The 23741-nt window shown below is 39.6% G+C and overlaps 1 protein-coding gene across 2 annotated transcripts in view; it reads right to left on the bottom strand.

Moving 5' to 3' along the window:
• The window catches only part of sertad2b (SERTA domain containing 2b), a 77315-nt gene extending 54741 nt beyond the window's left edge, over window positions 1–22574 (bottom strand). Inside the window, exon 1 of one of the 2 annotated variants that reach the window (XM_028603899.1) lies at window positions 22388–22574. The gene's annotated coding sequence lies outside the window, so the exon portion shown is untranslated. Of the gene's footprint in view, window positions 1–3867; window positions 3950–22387 lie in introns of those variants that run through there. The other variant, XM_028603900.1, reaches the window with a different exon arrangement.
• Window positions 22575–23741: the final 1167 nt, after the last annotated feature.

Raw genomic sequence — 23741 nt, 5'->3', positions numbered from 1 at the left:
AATGAATGTCCGCATTGCATTGTGGGATAGGCCTATCGGCTTTGAATGCTTCCTGCTCGGATCATATCGTAATGTTCTATATTACAGCATATACTGTAATATTTCCCCGGTAATAAGACCAAAATAATATTATTAAAGTAAAGAAATGAATACAATGATAACATCTAAATAAATGTTGATAGACGTAGCATTATAGTTTAAAAAATATAAATCAACAAAAAGCAATCCAGCTTCCCTGGCGAAATATACCGAAATAATAACATAAAAAGAAATACATATAAACCATGATACTATCTCGTGAATATTGTTGATTAAAACAGCGGTTATTGGGCTAAAAATACCAATAACTGTCACAGATTTCGAGTTAAGGGGCGGGGGGCGTGTTTTTTTCTTTCGTCGATATCCGACGGTGAGGGAATAACATGAATGTCTATCTGACGGACCCCCCTCGTCGAAAAATAACGTCAAGGGTACCCCTATTTCGTTGAAACTTGACGCCAGGGTCCTTGACCATGCGTCATACATTTGACGAGTAGGGAGTGAGACTGTGTTGGCTTATTGGCTCACTGACGCTGATGGAATTTACTCCTGAAGTATTCAAATTGGGTGTTGAATGATGAAGCATCTTTCGACACTTCAAGTCAGTCAGTGCCTAAAAAGTATTGAATTTGGTACCCAGCCCTAAATGCAATCACAAACAACAAGACAGCAGTCTGTGAGTTTGTCAGCCATAAAGCCATAAACTGTATCTTACATATATTTGTGTGATGCTCACATGTAAATCTGCACATTCTGTACAAAGCATTTAAAAAGTATTACGGACCACATCTAAACAGTTTTACCATACAATACACACTGCTATGTTCTTATTGATTCTATATTTTAAATTTTTTTTGCTTCCTTTTTTCATTTGTAGCTGTAATGTCCAAGACATGAACACACTAAAACAGAGATCCACAGCAGCTGATTAAAGGGAGAGCTAGCAGAAGGAGTGAAATGGAGCAGCTATTGTGCAACAAAATAAAATGAATCTTTATGAAATCAGAAGGGAAAGCAGTTGGAGCAGGGCAATGACTGGAGGGGGAAAAAACTAACCAGACTACTAAATATTTAGTTTAACTTTCTCCTTCAGCACGGTGATTGTGAGCCAAACCAAACCTGTAAGAAAAAATGCTTTGCTTCCAACGTTTTTTTAAGCCCAAACTGCTCAAACAAACAGAGGGAATGTGAAATGGAGTGAGATTTTCTGGAAACAACACGTGGAACATGGAAAACCTGAGAATGTGAGATGCTTCTGCCGGTTTCAGAAACATAATAGCAAATAGGATGGAAAATTGGGGGTAAATGATGTGAACTGAATCCAGTCCAGAGTAATCTGGTTTTATCCTGTCTAAACACGCTGCTCAAACATCATTCTACTACCATTTGAGCCCAGTCCAGTCCACCTGAACTCCAAGTCCAGTCTGATTTCAAGTAGGGGTGCACCGATCCGATATTAGGATCAGATATCGGCCCCGATATTGAAAAATTTGTCCAGTTTTTTTTTTTTTTTTTTCTCCATTGCAGCACCTTTTAACTCATGGTAGTAACTTTATAACACAACAATTAATAACCCACAACTAACTATCTTTAAAAGAATAAAACACCATAGCATATAACAATGTGTGACTTAAACTGTTTCTAACACTAATAATAATTTATTATTAATAATTTACAAATGTATCTACACCGCCCAACTCCTGGGTAACATTATAGCTGCTAGCCTAGCTAGCTAGCCAGGTAGCTTAACAGTCTGTTAAGCTGGGAGAGGCTCCGGTCGGTACTGCACATTCAAGAACAGAGAAGAAAGTTTTTTTGTTTCTAAAAAAATCTGACATAATTTAGCCAATGTTGTTGCCCGTCGCTCTAACGTTACCGTAACGTTACTCAGCCGTGCTAACGTTACCGTGCTAACGTTACTGTGCTAATGTTAAAGACATGTCACTTCAAGGATGCAGCGGAGCAACGTTATGAACACAATCCACCTACGGTCCCGCTACAGGCCGTTGAGAAAGACGGGTTCAGAGCAATGATTAAAACACTGGATTTAAGATGTCTTGCCTCGCTGAATTATGTCCGCCAACCTGCTAACATTATTCAAACACCGAAGGAGGCTGACAGCGGAACTCTGTTCAGTCGCCCACTACAACCACACTACAACAACCTAACTTACCTGTGGCCAAGGTAGTGTTTATAAAACTAGCTAGCTTACAACTATTTTGTTTTGAAAGGGAAACAATGTTAAAGTTGTTTGTATGTGTAGGCTATTCATTCGATTTGAGTTTATTTTACCACTTTGCACAATAAAAATAGTTTAGCTTCTGTAACTGTTTCATGGATTCTCCTTCATATAAAGTTATTGTATAATGCTGTGGAGCCAAACCCTTTAGTAATCAAAGCTTTTAGTAAACATGATGACATTAACATGTTTTTGTGATATTCTATGTACTCCTGACAGTAGAATAATCCATTATAAACCTATATAAAGGTGGCCATTATTGAAGGCCCATTATTGTTATTTATTTAAATTTATTTTAAGAAGTTTGATTACATTATTTTTTCGATTTGAATGCACAATTGATAATGAGTAAATAAGATACAATGTTCAATACATTACATCTATGTTATTTTGTCTTAGTTAGGAAAGTAATGTTTAGTTAGGAAGGTCTGGTGCCTTTAGTCTCTTCCACATGGTAGAAGGAAGGTATAAGGTGGAAGGTATACAGTTTATTATTAATTCAGCAACGGTATTGGATCGCTATCAGGTATCGACAGATACACAAAGCCCTGGCATCGGTATCGGGACTGAAAAAGATGGATTGGTGCATCCCTAGTTTCAAGTTTGGTTCAAAGCTAAACCAACGTTTCGTCCAGTTTGGCCTAGTCCAAAACAGTTAGTCCCAGTCTCTTCTACAACAGTCTTAACATAAAACCAGCACCAGTCCCAGCTAACACAATGCAACACACACACACACACACACACACACACACACACACACACACTTATACAGCAGAGGGATGTGTTTGGTGTCCAAACAAATCCGCTACAGATCAAGACAGCCAAAAGTCATGAGAACTGGCCTCAGCTACACACACACACACACACACACACACACACACACACACACACTGTAATTTATAGACTGTATATGTGTTATTTAGATCTTTCTGTGCATCTTATTCACACAGCTTAATCTGCAAATAATAAATCATTTATTACAATTGATAAATGAATATACTTTTATCCTCCAGGAGTAATTAATAAAGGATTCAAATAAACTATACACACAGTTTGACAACATACTGTATAATCACTGTAGTGCAAATCTACAGGTTTCCTAACCTAACTAATCATCACCTATGACCCACTAGAAGTGTTTGGTGGTGTGTGTATCTGCCCTCTGCCTGGATTTCCTCTTTTCTTCTTATTTTTGAGTGTGGGACGTTTATGGGCGTCAGCAAAGAGCCTTTGGGCCCCACGTGGGTGTGTAACCACCAGCCAATAACAGCGTGCAGGGTGTGCAGCATGTTCTCATTCCCAACCGTCACGTTGCCCCTCAGCGATAGCTGCAATACTAGGCCTTTAACTGTCAGTATGGCAGACAATAGACCACTGTTTCATAACCTTTTTGGCAGATTTCTTTTGAGGCCTCTCGGGGGATCCCGACCCCCAGGTTGGAGGCAACTGCAATGTATTGTCTGTCTTTACCCTCATTGGGGAGCAATGCAACATAAGGCAGAATGAAACCACTTACCTACAGATCAGCAATTCAGTGCATTTTAACCTTTTCATCAGTGTACTATATGAAAAGGTTATATAGCGCTTACCCACTGCTAGTACCAGCTCTACTCGGCTCGGCTTGGCTCGATTCAACTCAGCCTCGGTGCCCCGTCCTCCTTTTTCCATTGCAGATTTAGTACGGCCTCATGCGTGAGGCGAGCGTGGCTGGTCGTCACAGGAAACTGCCGTGACCTAATGCGACACACACACAGAACGTCGAAGGTGTGTTGTTTTTGATTCTCTGCAAGTGATTAGTGACCAATGAGTCGGCAGGTTTTCACGTCACCTTTTGGTATCGTCTCAGCTCGCTTGGAACCTCAACGGAGGTGCTACTAAAAAAAAGTACCTGTTGACAGGTACCAGGGACTTTTTTTCATAATGGAAAACCAAAAAAGGCGAGTAGAGTCGAGGCAAGTCGAGCAGGTACCATGTAATGGAAAAACGGCATATGTGTACTATATGTTCACGACCAGCTGTGTGTAACATGGAATGGTGAAGTTGTCACACCAAGCACACAATGTGCATCCATGCAAAGCCAAAATTATGGTGTTACACACATCATCATTTAGTCAGAGAACCAAACAGTAATCTCCCCAAATGCTACTCTGTACCATTGACAAAGATATCAGCCACTTGAATGGCTGCCAAGCTGACACAGCACTGTATAACAAAGTATATAATCATTAGGCCATAATCATACAGAAGCTGCAAGCCAAATATCCCAATATCAGGGCAGGCCTGTTAACACTCCCTCACTCATACAGCATTTGCCATGGCTGGACTTTTAGTTTGATCTGAACCAAATGATAGGTGTGAAACCTCCCCCGGACCACGGTCCGGACGGAACAAACAGCCAAAATTTGGTCCGGCCAAAAGAGGTAGACTCGGTCCGGATTAAACCAAACCATGGTCCGGTTCGTTTCTAGTGTCAAAGCATTTTGTGGATGGTTGGGACTAAATACATGGCAGGCTATTGTCGTGTGTTAAGGAACAGCTCAGAGCTTATTCATCTGAGTCCATATGTTTTCTTTTCGCCCAGCATGTTTCCTTGGATTAGGATGGCCCCTAAATCATGGTTGCAGCCTATCACCGTGGTCCTGCTGCCCCGCCCCCCCACCCCATATGTCCTGTTACACCCGCTACGCTCTGCAGTGCCCTGCTATGTCCTGCTACACCCTGCTACATCCTGCTATGCCCTGCTACATCCTGTGACACCCTGCAGTGCCCTGCTATGCCATGAACTACTACAGCTACTATTTCTAGTCACTGATCCATTATCTTTATTGTGACTATTATTGCCACTGTTCATCACACCCCCAACCAGCACCGTCAGACACCGCCTAACAAGAGCCTGGGTCTGTCCGAGGTTTCTTCCTAAAAGGGAGTTTTTCCTCGCCACTGTCGCACTGAATGCTTGCTCTTGGGGGAATTACTGGAATTGTTGGGTCTTTGTAAATTATAGAGTGTGTTCTAGACCGTAAAGTGTCTTGAGATAACTCTTGTTATGAATTTATACTATAAATAAAATTGAATTGAATTGAATTGAATACTGTGTACATGAGCGAGAGTGACAGCTGTCTGCTATTAGAGCAGAGAATAAATCAGCAAATCAGCAGTTGTACTTGTTAAGTGGTAGTAACACTGTTGGTTTCAGTTTGTCTCGGTAGCACAGGGAGAGCAGCAGTCAGCTGGAAAAACCTCTGACAGCAAAAAGAGGATACAAGAGGACGGGAAAGCCCGTATACAAAACAATTACGCGTTATTATGGATCCCACGCAACTTTTAGGCAAGTACCACCCTAAGAAGCAGCCCGAATGGTTGGGGTTAGGCATTGGCCTCGAATAGTTAAGGTTAGGATAGCCAACTGGTCAGGGGATAGGACCTGAACAAATCGGGTTCCGTTACCTTGCCTAAGCATGGAGACCTGGCCAATGGTAGTGTGTGAATGCTATTGAACGGCAGGTCTTGCCTAGAAGTTGCGTGGGTTCCATAATAACGCATCTATTACAATGCAACTTTCCCCCTTTAGCATTTAGCTTAGAGCAGCGCCATAGCAACCATAAACAACACTGGCTTGGCTGCGTCATCCTCCCCAGCTCCAGCCTCTTGTCAAAAATCGTCACATCTGGTTGCAAAAAAACATGATGGCAACGATCGTAACACCAAACTCAAGGCTTCAAAACGGCAGTCCACAAACCAATGTGTGACGTCACGGATGCTACCTCCACTATTTTTACTATTTTACTATGCTAGCCGTCTTGAAGAATGATGTTCTCCTTTCAGCCAACTTCCTGGATCAGCAGCAATATTACAATGCATTCAAAGTGCTAAATAAAGTCTGATCCTTTAGGCTGCAATACATTGACCTGTGGGACTGCACTCTTCATTTTTGTTCTTTGACATTTTGATGGTTCAGATGTGACAATGTAAAGCCTTCAAAACTCCATGAAGATTTCTGTAGACTGCTTGCGATGACCATTACTTTTTGATTTTTTCACAATCAACATTTTGAGTTGGTGGGTGGTGCATTCAATAAAAAAAGACTAATTTTAACTCCTCGTACTTACATAAAATGAACATATTATACAGGACACTTGAAGAAGAAGAAACACGCTCGTATTTATGCAGCATGTTGATTCTAATGTATAATGTTGAACTGCTTTCGTTCTCAGTGTCAATGCACACTTACAGAGGGGAGGAAGAGTGTGTGGGAGGGGGTATTCCAACAGAGGACATGATGTAACACTGACTACTATAATACAGGTAGTGGAGCAATGAGTCACTGCGCTGAGGAAGGTGAACATGATAACATCCCAACAACTCAATGTGTGTATGTGTGTGTGTGTGTGTGTGTGTGTGTGTGTGTGTGTGTGTGTGTGTGTGTGTGTGTGTGTTAAATTTAAATATTAAAATTAAAATACACGTAAACTAGATGTTTAATTATTTTCCAGTTATTATTGTGGAGTTTCAAAGTTTCTTTACAAAAAGTAGCTTTTTCCAGAGCTTTCATGCCACATGGTCTCAGGGTCTTCCTCAGAACATGATATTTGCTTCGTTGTTACAGAGAAAGCTCAGTTGGATCTTACTATCTATCTATCTATCTATCTATCTATCTATCTATCTATCTATCTATCTATCTATGTATCCATCTACAGGGTTTTCCCTACTATTATAAAGCTTAGGCACAGCACCCAAGCCACTTTGGGCAACTTAGGTGTTGCGAGCCAAATTAATGTAAAATCAATGCAAGCATCAAAACTAACCTAATGACATTTCTCAGATCTAATGATTGTAGTTGGTCAACAATGGATTTCTTAAGCAAGTTTTTTCTTTAAGCTTTTTGAATGTTATTTATTATCTGTTCTAGCTTTCCCATTGAAATTGCATAATTATAAAAAAAGTGAAACATTTTCTTGAGGGATCACCCCTAAATCCCCCATCAAATATGTGCACCTTAATCTTCCACAAACTTAGGGAAAACCCTGATCTATTTATCTATCTATCTATCTATCTATCTATCTATCTATCTATCTATCTATCTATCTATCCTCTTTCTGAATGCAGGCTTATTCATTATTAATACTTTGTTCTTTTGGCTCTCGTTAAGAGGCCTGCTCTGCAAACGCTGCTCTTCTGACATCCGATCCCCCTGTTTTTGTGTGTGTGTGTGTGTGTGTGTGTGTGTGTGTGTGTGTGTGTGTGTGTGTGTGTTCTGCATGTACACTATGTGTCCCTCAGATCTATACTTAGTCTTGTCTCCTCTGGATCTCTGAATGCAGCACAATACTTCCACAGTCATGAGATACTAAGTGCATTGTGATGCACATCATAAACATTCTGTAAGTACCGCAGAAAACAAAATGTGTAATGTTGTATTGAATATTATGAGGCCTGTAGGAGCTAAAAGGTTGTCTCCAATAACAGAATTTTACATTTTAAAGCACATGTTTGTAACACTGGTACTCGTTTACATGTAAACAAATAATTAAAACAAAAAATCTAAATACATGTAAAATAATAGTTAAACTACCAGTGTTATATAATAAAAAAATAATAATAATTTGCAGGTAACTGTGTCCATGTTCGGACAATATTTGCAACTATTGGCCTTATCTAGACACCACCAGTCTGCCACCATTTCCGGTCTTTTCGCTGTGCTTTTCCTGGACGATTGCCCCCAAAGTGCTTCTAAGTGCAAACAGAATTATTTATACATATCTAAGAATCTACGTGTAAATTTTCATATATGTACATGGACATTTACATGTCTAATTAGTGTACAAAAGTGACTTTGATGAGAGAAAAGAAGGCTAGGGCGACGCTCAGGAGGTATAACTTTACATTCAAAGTGGAAATTAAGGAGCTTTTACGGCATCATTTGGAGTTGTTAAAGCATGCCATTTTAAGGTGCAGAACAGAAGTACGGTCCCGGATGGGTGACTTGTTAGTACGGTTAATACTAGGGCTGCACAATTAATCACAATCTTATTGAAATCACAATATGGACTAGTGCAATATCCAAATCACAGGGGGGCGCAATATTTGTTAAAGGCAAAATATTTGTCAAACCATGCTGAATTAAGTATTGAGGTGCTGCAGATTATGGAGGGAATATTAATTCATAATTCAAATTTAAAGTCCAAAGACTTATATTTAATTAAAAATAGTATTATTTTACTATGCTACTAGGACAAATCATACCATAATTAAATGTGAAATGTAAAAGCTTAAATGGAAATACTTAAATTAAAATCTCAAATAGCCAATTTAGCCTTTCCCCTTTATAATTTTCAATTTGACATTTTATCTTTTGAATTTTATGTTTTACATTTGACATTGACATTTTAAGATTCACCTTTTAGATTTCGATTTAACATTAAGCTTTTCATTTAGAAGTGACAGATTTCAATTTAAATGAGTAGGCGTGGCTCAACAGCTGGTGGGAGGGTCTGAAACGACTTCCAGCTAACAGCGGTTGCTGTGAGTATTACTGGCCGCCGGTAAGCAAGCGATCCCGGCCACCGCCAGCTGACTGTCACCTAAGACTGGAGCTTCCAAGTCCGACAACATATCGTAGAAATTGTGCAATTGGGCATACATTTTTGTAAAACTGCCCATATTCAAGCTGTACACAGCTAATTTCTTGCATAAAACAGTCTCAGAAATGAATTTAGTACAAATAGCAAACAAAAAAACAATCAATTCTAGAATCTTTATCAGAAGTTTGCTGTAGTAGCAGCAGGCAACAACTGGAAACATTTTACAATTTTTGTCTGCTATTTCACCACTCATTTCCCCACAAGTTGATCTAACTATAAGCGCGGTTCAATCATGCGAGGCTCAGCTGGGGCTCATCAAGAGACTCTGCATCATCGCCGCTACGTAGCGATGTGCCCCGGCCCCGGGCAAGGGAAGGAGACAAGCTTCTCCAGCAGGCAGAACCGGGCTCCGTCCCTCCCTCCCATCGATACCTGGATGTGTGACGGCTAGACGAAAAAAAGGGGACATGCCAAATCTCTATGAGCCGCAGCCAAGCCGCGAGATTCTAGAATTGATTGCTTTTATTGTCTGCTATTGTACCACTAAATTCATTTCTGAGACTGTTTTATGTGAGAAATTAACTGTGTACAGTTTGAATATGGGCAGTTTTACAAAAATGTATGGCCAATTGCACATTTGAATAAATATTCCCTCCATAGCAGAGACATCCCAGCCTACAAATCCTATCCTACAGACTAGGGTTGAAATAATTTCTCAAGTAACTCGAATAATTTTAATAACTAAAATAATCAATGCAAAATTCTTTGCCTCAAAACTTTGTTTTAACCACTGTGTTTCTGAACGGATGATTATTATTGGACACGTGCCGTGAAGACTGACGGCGTGGATTATAAAATAAAGCAAGAATGCGAAAATAGTGATGGGCTAAGAAAAGAGACAGGCAAAAGACAACTACAGAAAGTTTGGAATCATTTTAAGCTGCAAAACAACGAAAACTCTGTACAGTGTGTCATGGAGCGGACAAGTTACACAAGGTAACATTGTGTCTGCATGCACGTCTCTCGTTCAGCGTTTTACACAACTACAGCATGCTACTCTGCAAAAAGCAAATTTTTAGGAAAATAAGCTAAAGTAAAAGCTGTCTGTAAACTCAGCTGCTGGCGGGGACAAACCAGCCCCTCTCTCTTTACCAGCGCCTCCTGCACATGGCTACTTAATATGCATGTGAATGATGTCATCGGACCATGTCAGTGATGTCTGCATTCTTCATTCTTCATTTTGAATTCTGAAAATGTGTCCCCCAGAACAGTGTGCTGTAAGCTTTGTACAGTCACATTTACCTGAGCTTAGTGAACAGCTCTTTTGTATATCCAGTGTATAGGGCCAGATATATGATATGGATAAAATAAACTACTGAGCTGCATGTCAACAGATCCATCTCACAACTGAACAAACTCCAACCGCTGATGAAGACCATGGGCCCTATCTTGCACCTGGCGCAGCTCAGTGCAAAGCCCAACGCAAGTGTCTTTGCTAGTTTAAGTCTGACGCAGTTGTCTATTTCCCCCCATTTAAATAGCAAAATGCACCTGCGCCCATCTGTGCGCCCATGGGCGTGCTGGTCTTAGAGGGAGGTGTGTTCAGGTGCATTCTTGATGTATTGCTATCTTGAGGCAGCGGAGAGTGACCAACAAAAACCTGGTCTAAAGTCAATAACCCAGCATTTCGTTGTTATTTTAACAGCACATTAGTAAAATGCGTCTAGGCTCGTACACAACACGCGCACACTATGCTTGTTACACACACAGGGATGCAGCAGCAGCACACAAACATGCAAAAGATTAAAAATAAAAATATTACAATGTGAAATAGTATTATGATATGATCTGCTTGCACACTTTCACTTCACACACAAGCAGATCAGTTTCTTCTTCTTAAAATCTCTCCTTCCTGCTTAGCAAATCCGCCATCATAATAGCAATGTGCCAAGGTACAAACGTGCTTGGCTTTTAAAGGGAATGGGAGATGACACTCTGATTGGTTTATTGCATGTTATGCCCAAAACACACCTAAGATTAATTAAGACACTCAGTACAACCTTGAACCATGCGCCTGGCGCACAGACCCTTTTTTCCGCCGCTAAACTAGCAAAAGTGGATTTGTACACGCCCTAAACACACCTGCGCCAGTGCCCTGAATGAAAGCCCTGAAAAAAGTTTATAAGGTTGACCTTGAGTTGGAATCTTCAAAGTCAAAAATGAACTTCCCATGCCAACAACTATTTAAAAAGAAATACACATTACAGATTTACAGAGCACATCCATACATAAACAAACATTAGTGTGTAAAAAAGGTTTTGTGTTCCCCTCTGTTGTTCCTCATAATGCCTCACAGTTGTTTTGCCTTTTTAGGCCTTTATTTGACAGGACAGCTTAGATTTGAAAGGGGAGAGAGAGAGTGGGGATGACATGAAGCAATGGGTCGCAGGTTGGAATTAAACAAGCCTCTCATGATAATTTTAAGTAAAGGTAAATAAAGGTGGCACACATATACACATACAAACACACACGCACACACAGGCACGCATGCCCACACAGGCACGCAGGAAAGAGGAAGGAAAGAAGCGAGAAAAGGTGCTGCTTGTGTGGATAATGAAAAGGAGGTCAGTGCCTGAAGGGGTGGGGTGATGGTGAACACTGCTCAAAGTAAAGGCACTGAGAATATACTGTAGATCAGTGGCAATTTCTTTAAGACTGCAAGGGAAGCTCAGCTTCCCCTAAAATGTCTAAAATTTAAATGGTCAAATATGTACTATTGTGTTAAAATTTTATTGACTAAAATGCTTTAGAATACGTTCATCTTGAAGACGAGTTGGTTCAGAATTGGCTGACTCAATTTCCTTCTCATACATTCCCGTAGCGTCTCAGTGCATTTCAGATAAAATCTGCCCTTGTTTCAAAATGACTATGACATGATGACATGTAAACCATTCATGTGCTTAAAGAGAACAGTCAGCTCGACAGGCGTAGCAACAGTAAAGGGGACCTCGGTTAGTATGGATCCAGTATAAATGCCTGATCCATTCTCCATTTCGGGAAACAACAACTAACTTCAAGCTAGCTACCTAGCTTCACGCTAAAAAGTCACATTTTGAAGAAACTTTGAATTGTGCAACAAGGCAGGGCTGCTTGGTTCTTTCTGGAAATGATTGTAAAGATTTACAAAGAATATATTTACGGCATTACTCTCTAACTGGGACGTTTTGAGAATGATTGGTGGGATTGCGTGGCCAAAGTACACACAGCAATACACTGGTAAGAGCTAATTATGTTTAACCATGTATCCATCTAATTTAAATAGCTCCCGTTACTGTATGAACAGCTAACTTCATATGATATTTTATGTGGCCTTTTCTTTTGAGAAAGAATGAAGAACGCAAAGTCTGATGACGCCATTCACGTGCAAATTAAGTAGCCAATCAGGAGTAGCCTAAGGGCACCACAACAACCACAAAAACACTGGTGAATGCGCACCATAACACATGTAAAACCACACAAGGGCAGTCCCTCCAGGATTTCACGGAATTTCTTTTAGATTGCAGCCCAAAATACCTGATTTTGCGGGAGCTTTTGTAAAAAATTGCAATAAAAGTTGCGATGTCTTTTGTATGTTTGTTGCAATGAAGTTGCGGAAGACAGTGAAATTTTTTTGTATAGTTCTCTAAATATAAAAAGAAACTTGTTTTGGGGAGAATAATAATTATTACTATTAATTAATTACTCTGGGCTGAGATTACCTAGGAACCAAAAAGGCTCAGGATGCTGCAAATATTGCTATAATATGAAAATGGCTGGTGTATTTAAGACAAAAAGTAATAATTCATTAAATGAATCAAATTTGAACATATATGTCAGTGGCTTGTTGATCTTTACACTGTTAGTTAATTTCCTAACCTGGCCTGGGACACACATTCATACGGTTTGATAAAGTACTGACTTTAATTTATTGTTGCACTTACAATAACGAGCGTAGCTGTCCTCAATTTAGGTCATTGTGTCGTCTCATCTGCGGTTTTTCCTGCATCCACCTTGTGCGATTGTGTGTGTTTGTGTGTGTGTATGTCTGTGTGTGCGCGTCAGACGGAACTCAGCAGCCCCGCCTGCTGCAGACAGCCGACAGGACTGAAACAGCAGCAGCTTTCATTGACTTTATAGTGAAAAATTGTTACAGCGTACAATGATGTTAAAATGTATACAGGTTGGCAGGACGGTCTGAAATGTTTTGCACGGTCTTTCGCTGTATGTTTTGTTGGTAAATGTGAGATGTTCGAGTCAGACATGTGTCTCTTCCATGGATGTATTAAGAGAACAGTCTCTGAAACAAGAAAATTAATTTGACTGTTCTCACTCCTGCTTGGTCAGGCACGTGGGACTGCTGGGATTGTCGCGAGTAATGAAAATGTGATAGGGGGCCCTGGCTGTCAATCAATATCTTCCAGTCACGCGAGCCCCTGATTGGTCCGGGCCCGTAAGCACCGTTTACCCTGCTTACCGATAATTACGAGTCTGGAGCCTCTGTTATTTTTTAAAGCCAAAAATCTCCAAATGGCTGGCATTGCTCCTCTTCAGCCACCTGAGATGTTCACAAGTCATTTTTTGGAAGTCCAAGTTGAGTCTCAAGTCTTTGAGCTCGAGTCCAAGTCAAGTGTCAAGTCTTTGAGGGGCAAGTGTAAGTCAAGGCTCAAATCTTTTGCCATGGTTCCAAGTCAAGTCTCAAGTCTCTGGCCATCTGATCTGTCCTTAACACTAGGGCTGAACGATTAATTGCATTCGCGATAATATCGCGATATGTTAAAACGCGATTTCCTAATCGCAAAGGCTGCGATTTAGTCTCAATTTGATGACTCGCGAGAGTATATATATATATATATATATGTGTGTGTGTATATATGTATGTGTATATATGTGTATGTGTATGTATGTGTATATATATATGTGTGTGTGTGTATATATGTGTGTGTATATATATGTATGTATATATGTGTGTATATATGTATGTGTATATGTATGTGTATATATATATATATATATATATATATATGTGTGTGTATATATATATATATATATATATATATATATATGTATATATATATATATATATATATATATATATATATATATATATATATATATATATATATATATATATGTGTGTGTGTATATGTATGTATGTGTTTTTACTTATTTAACTGTCTAGTGTGTAATTGTGTGTTGTTCATACTATACAATGATTTATTGTTTGTCTTTGTGGAATAATACAGAAGACAAAGAGCTTAAAAAAATAATCGAATATCAAATCGCAATCGCAATATTTGGGGGGAAAAATCGCAATTAGATTATTTTCAAAAATCGTTCAGCCCTACTTAACACTGTATTGTTAAATCTAGTAGCTACAATCCATACAGTACAGTATCAAAATCAGCTGTAGGATAACTTTATGAGGTCTACTTAACACATCCCTCAAGCCGTGGGACCTGGTGAAATATTAACCTATAGTCTGTCATATCATATGGATACAACTATAAAGATACAATTTGCTTGTTCCCAGCATTAGCACAACACTTTGCGATGGTTAGCTTGTTACCTGTGACGATATATGCTAAATGTAACGTCTCTTTCATATTAGCAAGTGACTGACCTATTTGGGTGCGTTTTGAGATGCCTGATGAAGTTCGACGTTGATCCGGCATCATTTATCTTGGTGCCACACAACTTGCATGTAGCTGTTCACTTACTGCCACTGTTTACGAAATTACTGAAAGCCAAACTAATGACAAAAGGCACAACTCTGGGAGAACTTGGCGTCGCCATCCTCAATGCATTTTTTTATATGTGAGTCCGCGCACATAAGGCATAGTGCATGCGTTACATTGCACATTATGGCAAAGGGCAGGGGACATGCAGCTCGTCATGCGTTTCCCCAACGTATATGCGCCAATAAAAGAAAATAGAAATACATTAATACATTTTGATTTAAAAAGCAATAACTGCATGAAAACAGGTTGTTGACGAGTCTTGAAGCTCGAGTCCGAGTCAAATCTGAAGTCATTTGGGTCGAGTCACAAGTCAAGTCTGAAGTCAGCTGTTTGTGTGACTTAAATGCGACTCAAGTCCGAGTCTCAGACTCGAGTCCCCATCTCTGTCCGCCACCTAAACCTGCTCAACGCAGAAGTTAATGTCAGGTTGCTATAAGGTGGTATCGGGTGTGGTAGTATCGGAGTCATTTTATGATTACAAGTACAAATAAGATAAGATAGATAAGATAAACCTTTATTGTCATTGCACAGAGAACAACGAAATTGTGAGTGCCACAACTGCAGGTGCATTATATAGATAGTATATAGATAATAAACAGGATAGACAATAAGTAGCTAATATCAAGAATAATTTAGGACATAAAAACACTCACGACGGGACAGTCGTATGATTATGTACGTATGAGTATGGTTATTGTAATATTATTGCTGGATGATAAAGGCAAGTTAATGGTTTGGATGTATGTTGAGTGTGTTGAGAACATGTGCGCACAGTATCAGGTGCATCCCTAGTTTACCCAGAGTGTTTTTCTGTCCTATCCCAGAATGCATGTGTGGTGTATCCAGACCTTACTCCACACTGTGGAGATCTGGCAATGCAAGACTAGAGATAGACTAAGATATATATCTGAGGGCTGGATCTGATGATAGTTAATGTTCTGTTGCTGAGCGACAGCGGATGGAAGCCACAGTGAGGGTCTGGCATGACATTCAACAAATGGCAGTTAAAACCCACAACATGATCCCCACCTCCGCCTGCTGTCTGACTGACCAGTAAGACCCTGTACACTACAAATTTAAAAGGATTATTCTGACTGTTCAGGCCCGAGTCAAACATGCTCCTTTACCCACAGGTCCATATTAACAAGATTAGTTTTTCTTGATTGCTTTGACCTGCTTAAAGAAACTGGGATCCATTTTGTTTTCATCATCACTGTCTCAGCAGAGCAGAAGACACCTCTTGCAAATGTGTTAACCCTTTCTCATTGGATTGACACATTTTCCGAACGCTTTTGCAGAACAGTTAACACGGATGTCATTCAAGCAGTCCAAACTCCATTGTTTTAGCTATGGTAACCAAACAGAAACCATCTGTTCCTAACTATTAGAAACTACCTACATCAGTATGAAATCACTGAAGCACCTGTTTGACACTCCTTGACACAAATCTTCAATTAGCAATCAGTCAGCAGGGTTAGACCATGTGGCCCCATCGTCAAGACAGAAAAGACTGAGTATCAATAGTGGCTATTTCTTATACTCTACAGTAATAGATGTTTATACTTTACTGTAATATATTTTATTTTTATTTTCTTAATTTCTTATACTCTAATAGATTTTATTTTGGTTTGGTTTACATGTATTTTGTGTAATATTTACAGTATTTCAGTTTTCAGCCACAGTTTGAAAATAAGAATCAATGGAATCAATAAAATTTGCATGAAATAATTTCTGATTCTGGATCCAATTCTTTGCAAGAAGGCAAATTTGACAACAAATGGCACTGGCATGAAAGCTCCGTACAGTAATAGGCTACAATGACAAGCAATGGTGCAATGATTCGCACTGAGTGCTGTATTTTGTATTTTGTTGTCCACTGTGTAATGGTTGATTGGAAGAGCTCATACACTTGTTTGCAAGTTGTGTTGTTTGAATGCAAAATTTGCTTTTGTTGCATATTTTAAATGTTTTGGCACGGTTAGAGCCTTTTGCAAACAAAATGTTTCATTTTGACCATGAGTGCCACTGTTTAGTGTGAGTGTGTTAACTGTTTTGAAAATGTGGAGTTTGAGTTGACTGCTGTATCAAAGCAATCAAGAAAAAAACTGTAATAGAGAAGCTGAGCAGAGGGTCAGAGGCTCACGTTCCCCAGATAACCCTGCTTATACGTAGGGGATACCTGTTCACTGTTAGGGCTATAGTGTAGTGCAATGCTGATTCTACTGAGGGATTATTGTGTGGTGATGCTATCATTACAGCCACTCTCCCACTGTCTATTTATAGTTCACAGAGCTCTCTCTCTCTCTCTCTCTCTCTCTCTCTCTCTCTCTGTCTGTCTGTCTGTCTGTCTGTCTCTCCCTCTGTCTTTCTTTTAGTCTCTCTGTCAGATTCTCCATATTGAATGCCAAATGCATTAAAAGGAGAAGGTCAGAAAAAACAGAAGCGCTAATCAGCAGTTAGCGGTTTCAAACTCAGGGATAAATACAGCACCTGTCCCTGATCTTACATAGAGTGCTATTCTTTTTTTTATTTGTTTTTTTGGATAAATCCGGTGCATCATGAACCTAGGGGTTAATAACACATGTGTACCAAGTCGACCATTCTCTGGGATTTGTTTTCATGTTAATCGAATTGTGACCAGTTTTAGTGCAAACTGCTAATTAGCTTATAATGCTAGTCGTCGGGGCACAGGTAAAGTAAAAAGAAATCACTATTTCTATACCACTAACAAGGCTTAAAATAGCACCACACATCCACGGTACAGTCTTTATAAACTTATAACTCTTTTGAATAAATTGTCTGTACACTTACAACGTTCTCAATGCTTCGGTTTACATGTAGTGACCCTTATTATGCTACCGTGGAAGTGTGGTGCTATTTTGAGCCTCGTTAGTGGTATAGAAATAGTGTTTTCTCTTTACTTTACCCGTGCCCAGACGACTAGCGTTATAAACTAATTACTGCTTAAGGATTTATATTGAAGAAACATAACAGCACATCTGTGTTAAAACAAGATTTAAAGTGGTGCTTTTGCATCGTTTGGGGAGAAACTAATTTTTTTTACAGATCTAGCACAGCCCTGATTATAACATATTTGCATGTTAATAATGCAGTGGCAATGTAAACTGAGTGAGAAAGTTTGAGTGTGTCCTGTTTAAGGACATTTTAAAGTGATGGTTCGGAGTAATTTCACCCTAGGGTCCTTTGCACCATGACCTCAAGCCAAACAACCCTCCAGAAGCTTTTTTCAGCTGGGTCTACATTGGACGAGTTAGCATTATCAGCTGAAAAGCTTAGTGCCGGCGCTAATGGATCCACGTTTGTATCTCGTAAATGACCCGACTCATAATGCCTGAAATTATACTAAACTTCTACAGTAGTACAAATAGGTTATGCACTCATAAAATGATGGATTGGGAAGTTTGTAAGTACAGCAGAAATAACACTTGCCTGTTGGCTTCTGCTCTGCTGCTGCTGCTGCTACCAGCAATAAAACGAGTGCTTAGGGCTGTCTACAAATTACAACACCGAAAAGAGATACAACAAAAATATTTATTAATTTAATGATTAAATAAGGTAACGTCTACAAACTTACCTCAATTATAACTTGTCTCCTGCTAGTTGTACTACTTAAGCACTTACTTAAAAAAAAAAATTTAAATAATAAATATTTTTGTTGTATCTCTTTTCGGTGTTTCAATTTGTAGACTAACTTAAGCACTCGTTTCATTGCCGGTAGAAGCAGCAGCAGAGAGCAGAAGCCAGCAGGCAAGTGTTATTTACATAAACTTCTGGTGTAAACTTTCCAATCCATCGTTTTATGAGTGCATAACCTATTTGTACTACTGTAGAAGTTTGGTATCATTTTGGCCATTATTAGTGGGGTCATTTACGAGATACAAATGTGGATCCATTAGTGCCTGCACTAAGCTATTCAGCTGATAACGCTAACTCGTCCAGTGTAGACCCAGCTGAAAAAAGCTTCTGGGGGGTTGTTTGGCTCGAGGTTGTGGTGCAAAGGACCCTAGGGTGAAATTACTCCGAACCATCACTTTAAGCAGACAAATTTGCTGGTACATAGCCTCAAATGTTTATGGATGGTGTCTCCAAACACCTTCTTCCCAACAGCTGTCTGCAGCCAAAGGTAAAACTTATGAGACGAGATGCTCAGGTTATTAAGGCCTTTTTTATGAAGACTTCGACCTGCAGTCACTGCTCATTTGTGGAGTGGTTTATTTGAAGTCTGGAGTATTAGGGTCAGTTCTTTTGCTTGTGTCAAAATAAACTCACCCATGCTTCACTTGTTTACAATTGTGGATGAACAGTTCAGTATGGCTGGCAGGGGAAGCACTTGCCAATGTTATTCCAAACTAGGGCTGCAACTAATAATTATAGCAACTATTTTCAAAGTCTTGTTTAGTCCACAACTCAAAGATATTCACTTTACTGTCACAGAGGAGTGAAGAAACTTGAAAATATTCACATTTAAGAATCTGGAATCAGACAACTTTTAGTCTCTCTTTGACAGACCTTCCTCCACAGCGCTGCGGATGGGAGAAAAAACATGCTCTAATTTACTGGCATTTTTTAAACCAATTACAATCGTCTAAGCACCGGACAGAGCAACGCTGCCTCTGCAAAATAGCCACGGGAAGGAACTTGTTTTGGTGGAACATGTACGTTCAAAAGTTGTTGTTGTTGATGTATCATCTCTGTTTCCAGACAGAGACAGTGAACGCTGCATGGCTGCTGACTCTGTCTGCCAGACGGGCCGCAGCGTCTGAACCTTAGGCAGCGAACACAGACCAATCACGGCACCTTAATCTGGATTAGCTGCTAAATTAAAAGCCTGGTTGCTTGTGTAATCCCGTTGACAAAGTTCCGTCAGCCCCGTGGCCATTTGACGGCAGCCGAATCATCCAGGCCAGCCCAACATGGGCCAGACAGGGTAACTGACTGACTGACTCAGTACCCATACTACAGTTAACACATGTTACATGGATGCTAAAAATATCTGTATATACGCACATAGGTAATATTATACAGAAATCGCTACAGTACTATTTCAGAGAAAAAAATGTGACCATATGGTTCTCTCTGATATACTATGACATTATAAAATTGTTCATACTATAGCTTTATAGCTGGTCAGGTGGAACTAACTACTTAATATACAGTTCTTAGTTTCATCTCATTAAGGACATAGGGAAGAAGAAAAATACTAAGTTCTGCAACACAAATTCAATTATTTTTATTTTTTTAATAGTTGATGATTTTGCCTTTTGGGGACTGAAACAGTTATTTAAATGAGACCATCTGATAAGCTCCACTCTTTGGCATCTGAAACATGTCTATATGGGCCAACTAGATGCTGTTTCCTCATAAAACGTTACAGGTCAAAAATGTTGAGAACCACTAAATCTTTAGGAATGGATTGTGTTATTAAGGTGTTTTGTATTTTTTACTATAGGGGACATTCTAGACTTGATGAGGTGATACCAGCAACATTTTTAACGTCAAACATACATTTTCTTGCCTGGTCCTGCCAGACTCTCGTACATTTCATTTGTACAGAGAGTCTGGCCACTCTCCATTGACAAGTGTTAACTTCCTTGAAGGTGGGTACTCTGTTGAAGTTTAAAACTATTGGATCTGCCCAGAGCCACTCTGGATCTGCCATAAGGGTTCACTCGCAGCTTTCTAGCGCACGTCCTCAACGTCATCGTTCTGCATTCTGGTGAAACAATTTGTGCCTTTTCTGCATCAATTTATGATGCAAATGTCTTTATTTATGTAAAGGAAATTATAATATTTTTTTTTGGGGTGGGTTGCACTGGCCAGTTTTTATTATTGAGGGGGTTGTAACCCCTCCATCCCCCCTGTAAATTACCCCTATGATGACAAAACTATGAAACCACAATACAAACATTGCAACAGCATTACTTGGCAGCAGGTAACGTTAGCCAACCGTTAGCTAGCAGCTGGATTAAACACGGTTAAAATGCTGACAGCTAAAGTGGGACTGTATTTCACTGTAGAGGATTCCAACACCGTGATGTACAACAGTCTGTAGCTGCCGTTGTCTGAAACTCGCCTCACCAGCCTTGTGCTGCATTCAAAATTATTGTAAAATACCCTTTTCCCATCCAGTGGTTGTTTTTGTCGTTTAACAGGAATTTACTGGTGAAATAAGTTATTGCTATTACATTTTTAATAAATCATTTCATTTTGAGCCTGTGGCCTTAGCAATAAATAAGCCGTTCTTTAATGTCGCCGACTGTCATGTTGTGCTCCTTTTAAAAATATATATATATATTTTTAAATATTTTTAAAAGTATCGGTTCAGGCACCATTTAGGCACCGGCACCGTTTTAAATCGTTTTACCGCCGATATCGGAAATACTCCAAATGATACCCAACCCTAATGTGTAGGCCTTCTGTTTGGGTGCACGTGCAAACCTGAGTGTTTGAGCTTCCTGTTTCGATGCCTTGACCAAATAAAACTGTTTTCAAAAACGATAAAAAAAGTCAAACTGTCACAATGGGAGAATTAACTACTACTACTAACAATAATATCAATATTAATATTCTATAAAGTGGTGAACACTTCTCATTCTACAATATGTTTTCCTACAGTTTAAACTTGATGACACTCACGCATCAAAGCCTCGAGTCGACTTGAAACACCGTTTTGATGACTTGGGACTTAACTTGAAAAAAAATAAATGACTTGAGACTCGACTTGTACTTTACTTGACTTGACATGACTTGCGTGTATTTAGAAGTTTGAATGTAAGCTATATTAAATAATATAATTTAATGTTGTCACGTTTCTGTCTAACTATCAAGTAGGCTATGCAGTGGCAGCAGCATAAACTACGGCAACACATAACATCAAAGACCCCTGGGGAAGTAAGGAATGCTGAGCACTGGACAGGTTAACTTTGTATAACTCGGTTATATAATGCAGGCAGCAGCAGCAGTGGCAGCGGCGGCGGCGAATGCGTGCTGCTTTCCTCGGAGCGACAAGAGAGTAACGTTACACCATGGCCAGTTCATCCAACCCTGACAGGTTATGTTTCCACTCCTGTGAAAGCTTTTAAAACGGATCTCCCTGAAAAATATAGCAAGTTATTGATCTTGCCAATGGGAAAATGTGGCCTACAACAGATTAACGTAGTCTTTACAATCCTTTACTAAATTCAGATAACGTGCCGAAGATTACACATTTTCATATAATTATAACTTTTAAAACTGATTCACCCGGTTCGTTACGGTAGTCCCGCTGTCTCTTTCGATAGAAGAATGTCGATACGAGAGGCACAAAATGTAAGATCTTATTGATAGTAAGTCATATTTGCTGTGTCAGATGTGCCGATTTGAAGAGCAGCTTCAACTAAATATGTAGAATATAGATGAAGCCTGGTTCTGTCGAGTATCAGCTTTAAGCAATAAGCAAGATTCAATAAACAACAATTTCTCCGGTACACTGACTGGTGCGTAACGGGAATTCCACGATGCGCTTTTCCTCTTGTCAAAGCGTTGACAAATGTAGACAAATTGTAATGTTAACCACGCTATCATATGTTTACCATATCAAGCGACTTTATGAAAATGTTTAAACTGTTTCAAGAAGGAGGCATACCATTCCACCCTATAAAATGAGGTAACGTGAATCTTACAATCACAACCAAGAGCACCATAACGTTACATCAATAACAAAAGTTCAAGAAGCAGTTTAAGACACTCACCCTCTATGGCAGATCCGTCCAGCACGGTGCTAAAGTAGAAAAATAGATTTGAAAGAAATGTCTTTTGAGACGTTTTGCAGAAAGCTCACTCCGCTACTGTTGAAATTTCTAATTTATTTTACATCTAAAAACTGAAAGACAGTCAGTCCAACACTTCTAATATCACAGATCGCGACCAATGCGAAGTCATGGAAGAACAGCCAGTCTGTGCTGCATTTAAGTGCCATGAAACAGATAGTAAATACGATAAACTCACTACTCAGTATGTGGTCAATAACCCATACAATTAGGCTCACTTTAGAGTTTAGATGCTGAAAGCGATTATAAATACATTAATACATTTTACGGATGACTACTTACATACTTTTACTCAAGTTACATTTTCAATGCAGGACTTTTACTTGTAACAGAGTAGCCTATAGGCTCTTACAGTGTGGTAGCCTATTAGTACTTTTACTTTAGTAAAGGATCTGAATACTTCTTCCACCACTGATAATACAATAATATAGACAGTATAGGCTAAGTAGACGTATGCAGGTTGCCCCTGCTGGGAAGACTCCCGCGGGGATAAGCTATACAGTATATTTGAAACAGGTTTATAATATTCATTTATTTCCACAGTACATGAACGCAGCAGCAGGCAGTGCAGTGACTCAGAGGTGAGTCAGAGCGTCGTGTCCCGCCCGCGATATTACGATTAATTATAAACTACGCCATGGAAGCAGACGAGAAAGCAACAACAACAAATTGCTTCTTTATTTTGCAATAAAACCCCACACTTATCTATCGGATTTTTAATAGCCTAATAATCATTAAAGTGAGGGGCAGTTATGGCAGTCCTGCTTTCTTCCAGCCGTGCCACAGCTTCTTCTCACATTTCACAGCTCCACCATCCAAGGGACCAAAGGACTGGATTTGCACAGTGATATATACAGTACAATTAGATTACAGTGAGACATTAGGTAACCCTTAATTTGCATCGACCTCTACTGGCAATCTGAGGGAACTACAACACAAAGTCCTACAAATTCTCTGCAACAACCCCTTTCAGCACCTCTCTAATAGCCACTGAGAAATATAAACAATGAAGAAATTAGTTCAACAGAAACCATCACTGCCTGTGTGTGTGTGTGTGTGTGTGTGTGTGTGTGTGTGTGTGTGTGTGTGTGTGTGTGTGTGTGTGTGTGTGTGTGTGTGTGCGTGCGCGCATGCCTGATCTTCATCCATCCCTGCAGATGTGTCCGGACATTTTTTGTTTGTTTGTGGACATCCAGCATTTACTGCATCCAGTAGAGCAGGGGTGACAAACTCATTTTAGCCCATGGGCCACATACCCCATAACTTGATCTCAAGT

Source organism: Perca flavescens, chromosome 17, assembly GCF_004354835.1.
Source record: "Perca flavescens isolate YP-PL-M2 chromosome 17, PFLA_1.0, whole genome shotgun sequence".
NCBI lineage: Eukaryota > Metazoa > Chordata > Actinopteri > Perciformes > Percidae > Perca > Perca flavescens.
Note: the sequence above shows the minus strand (reverse complement) of the source record. Positions and strands in the feature narration are given on the sequence as shown.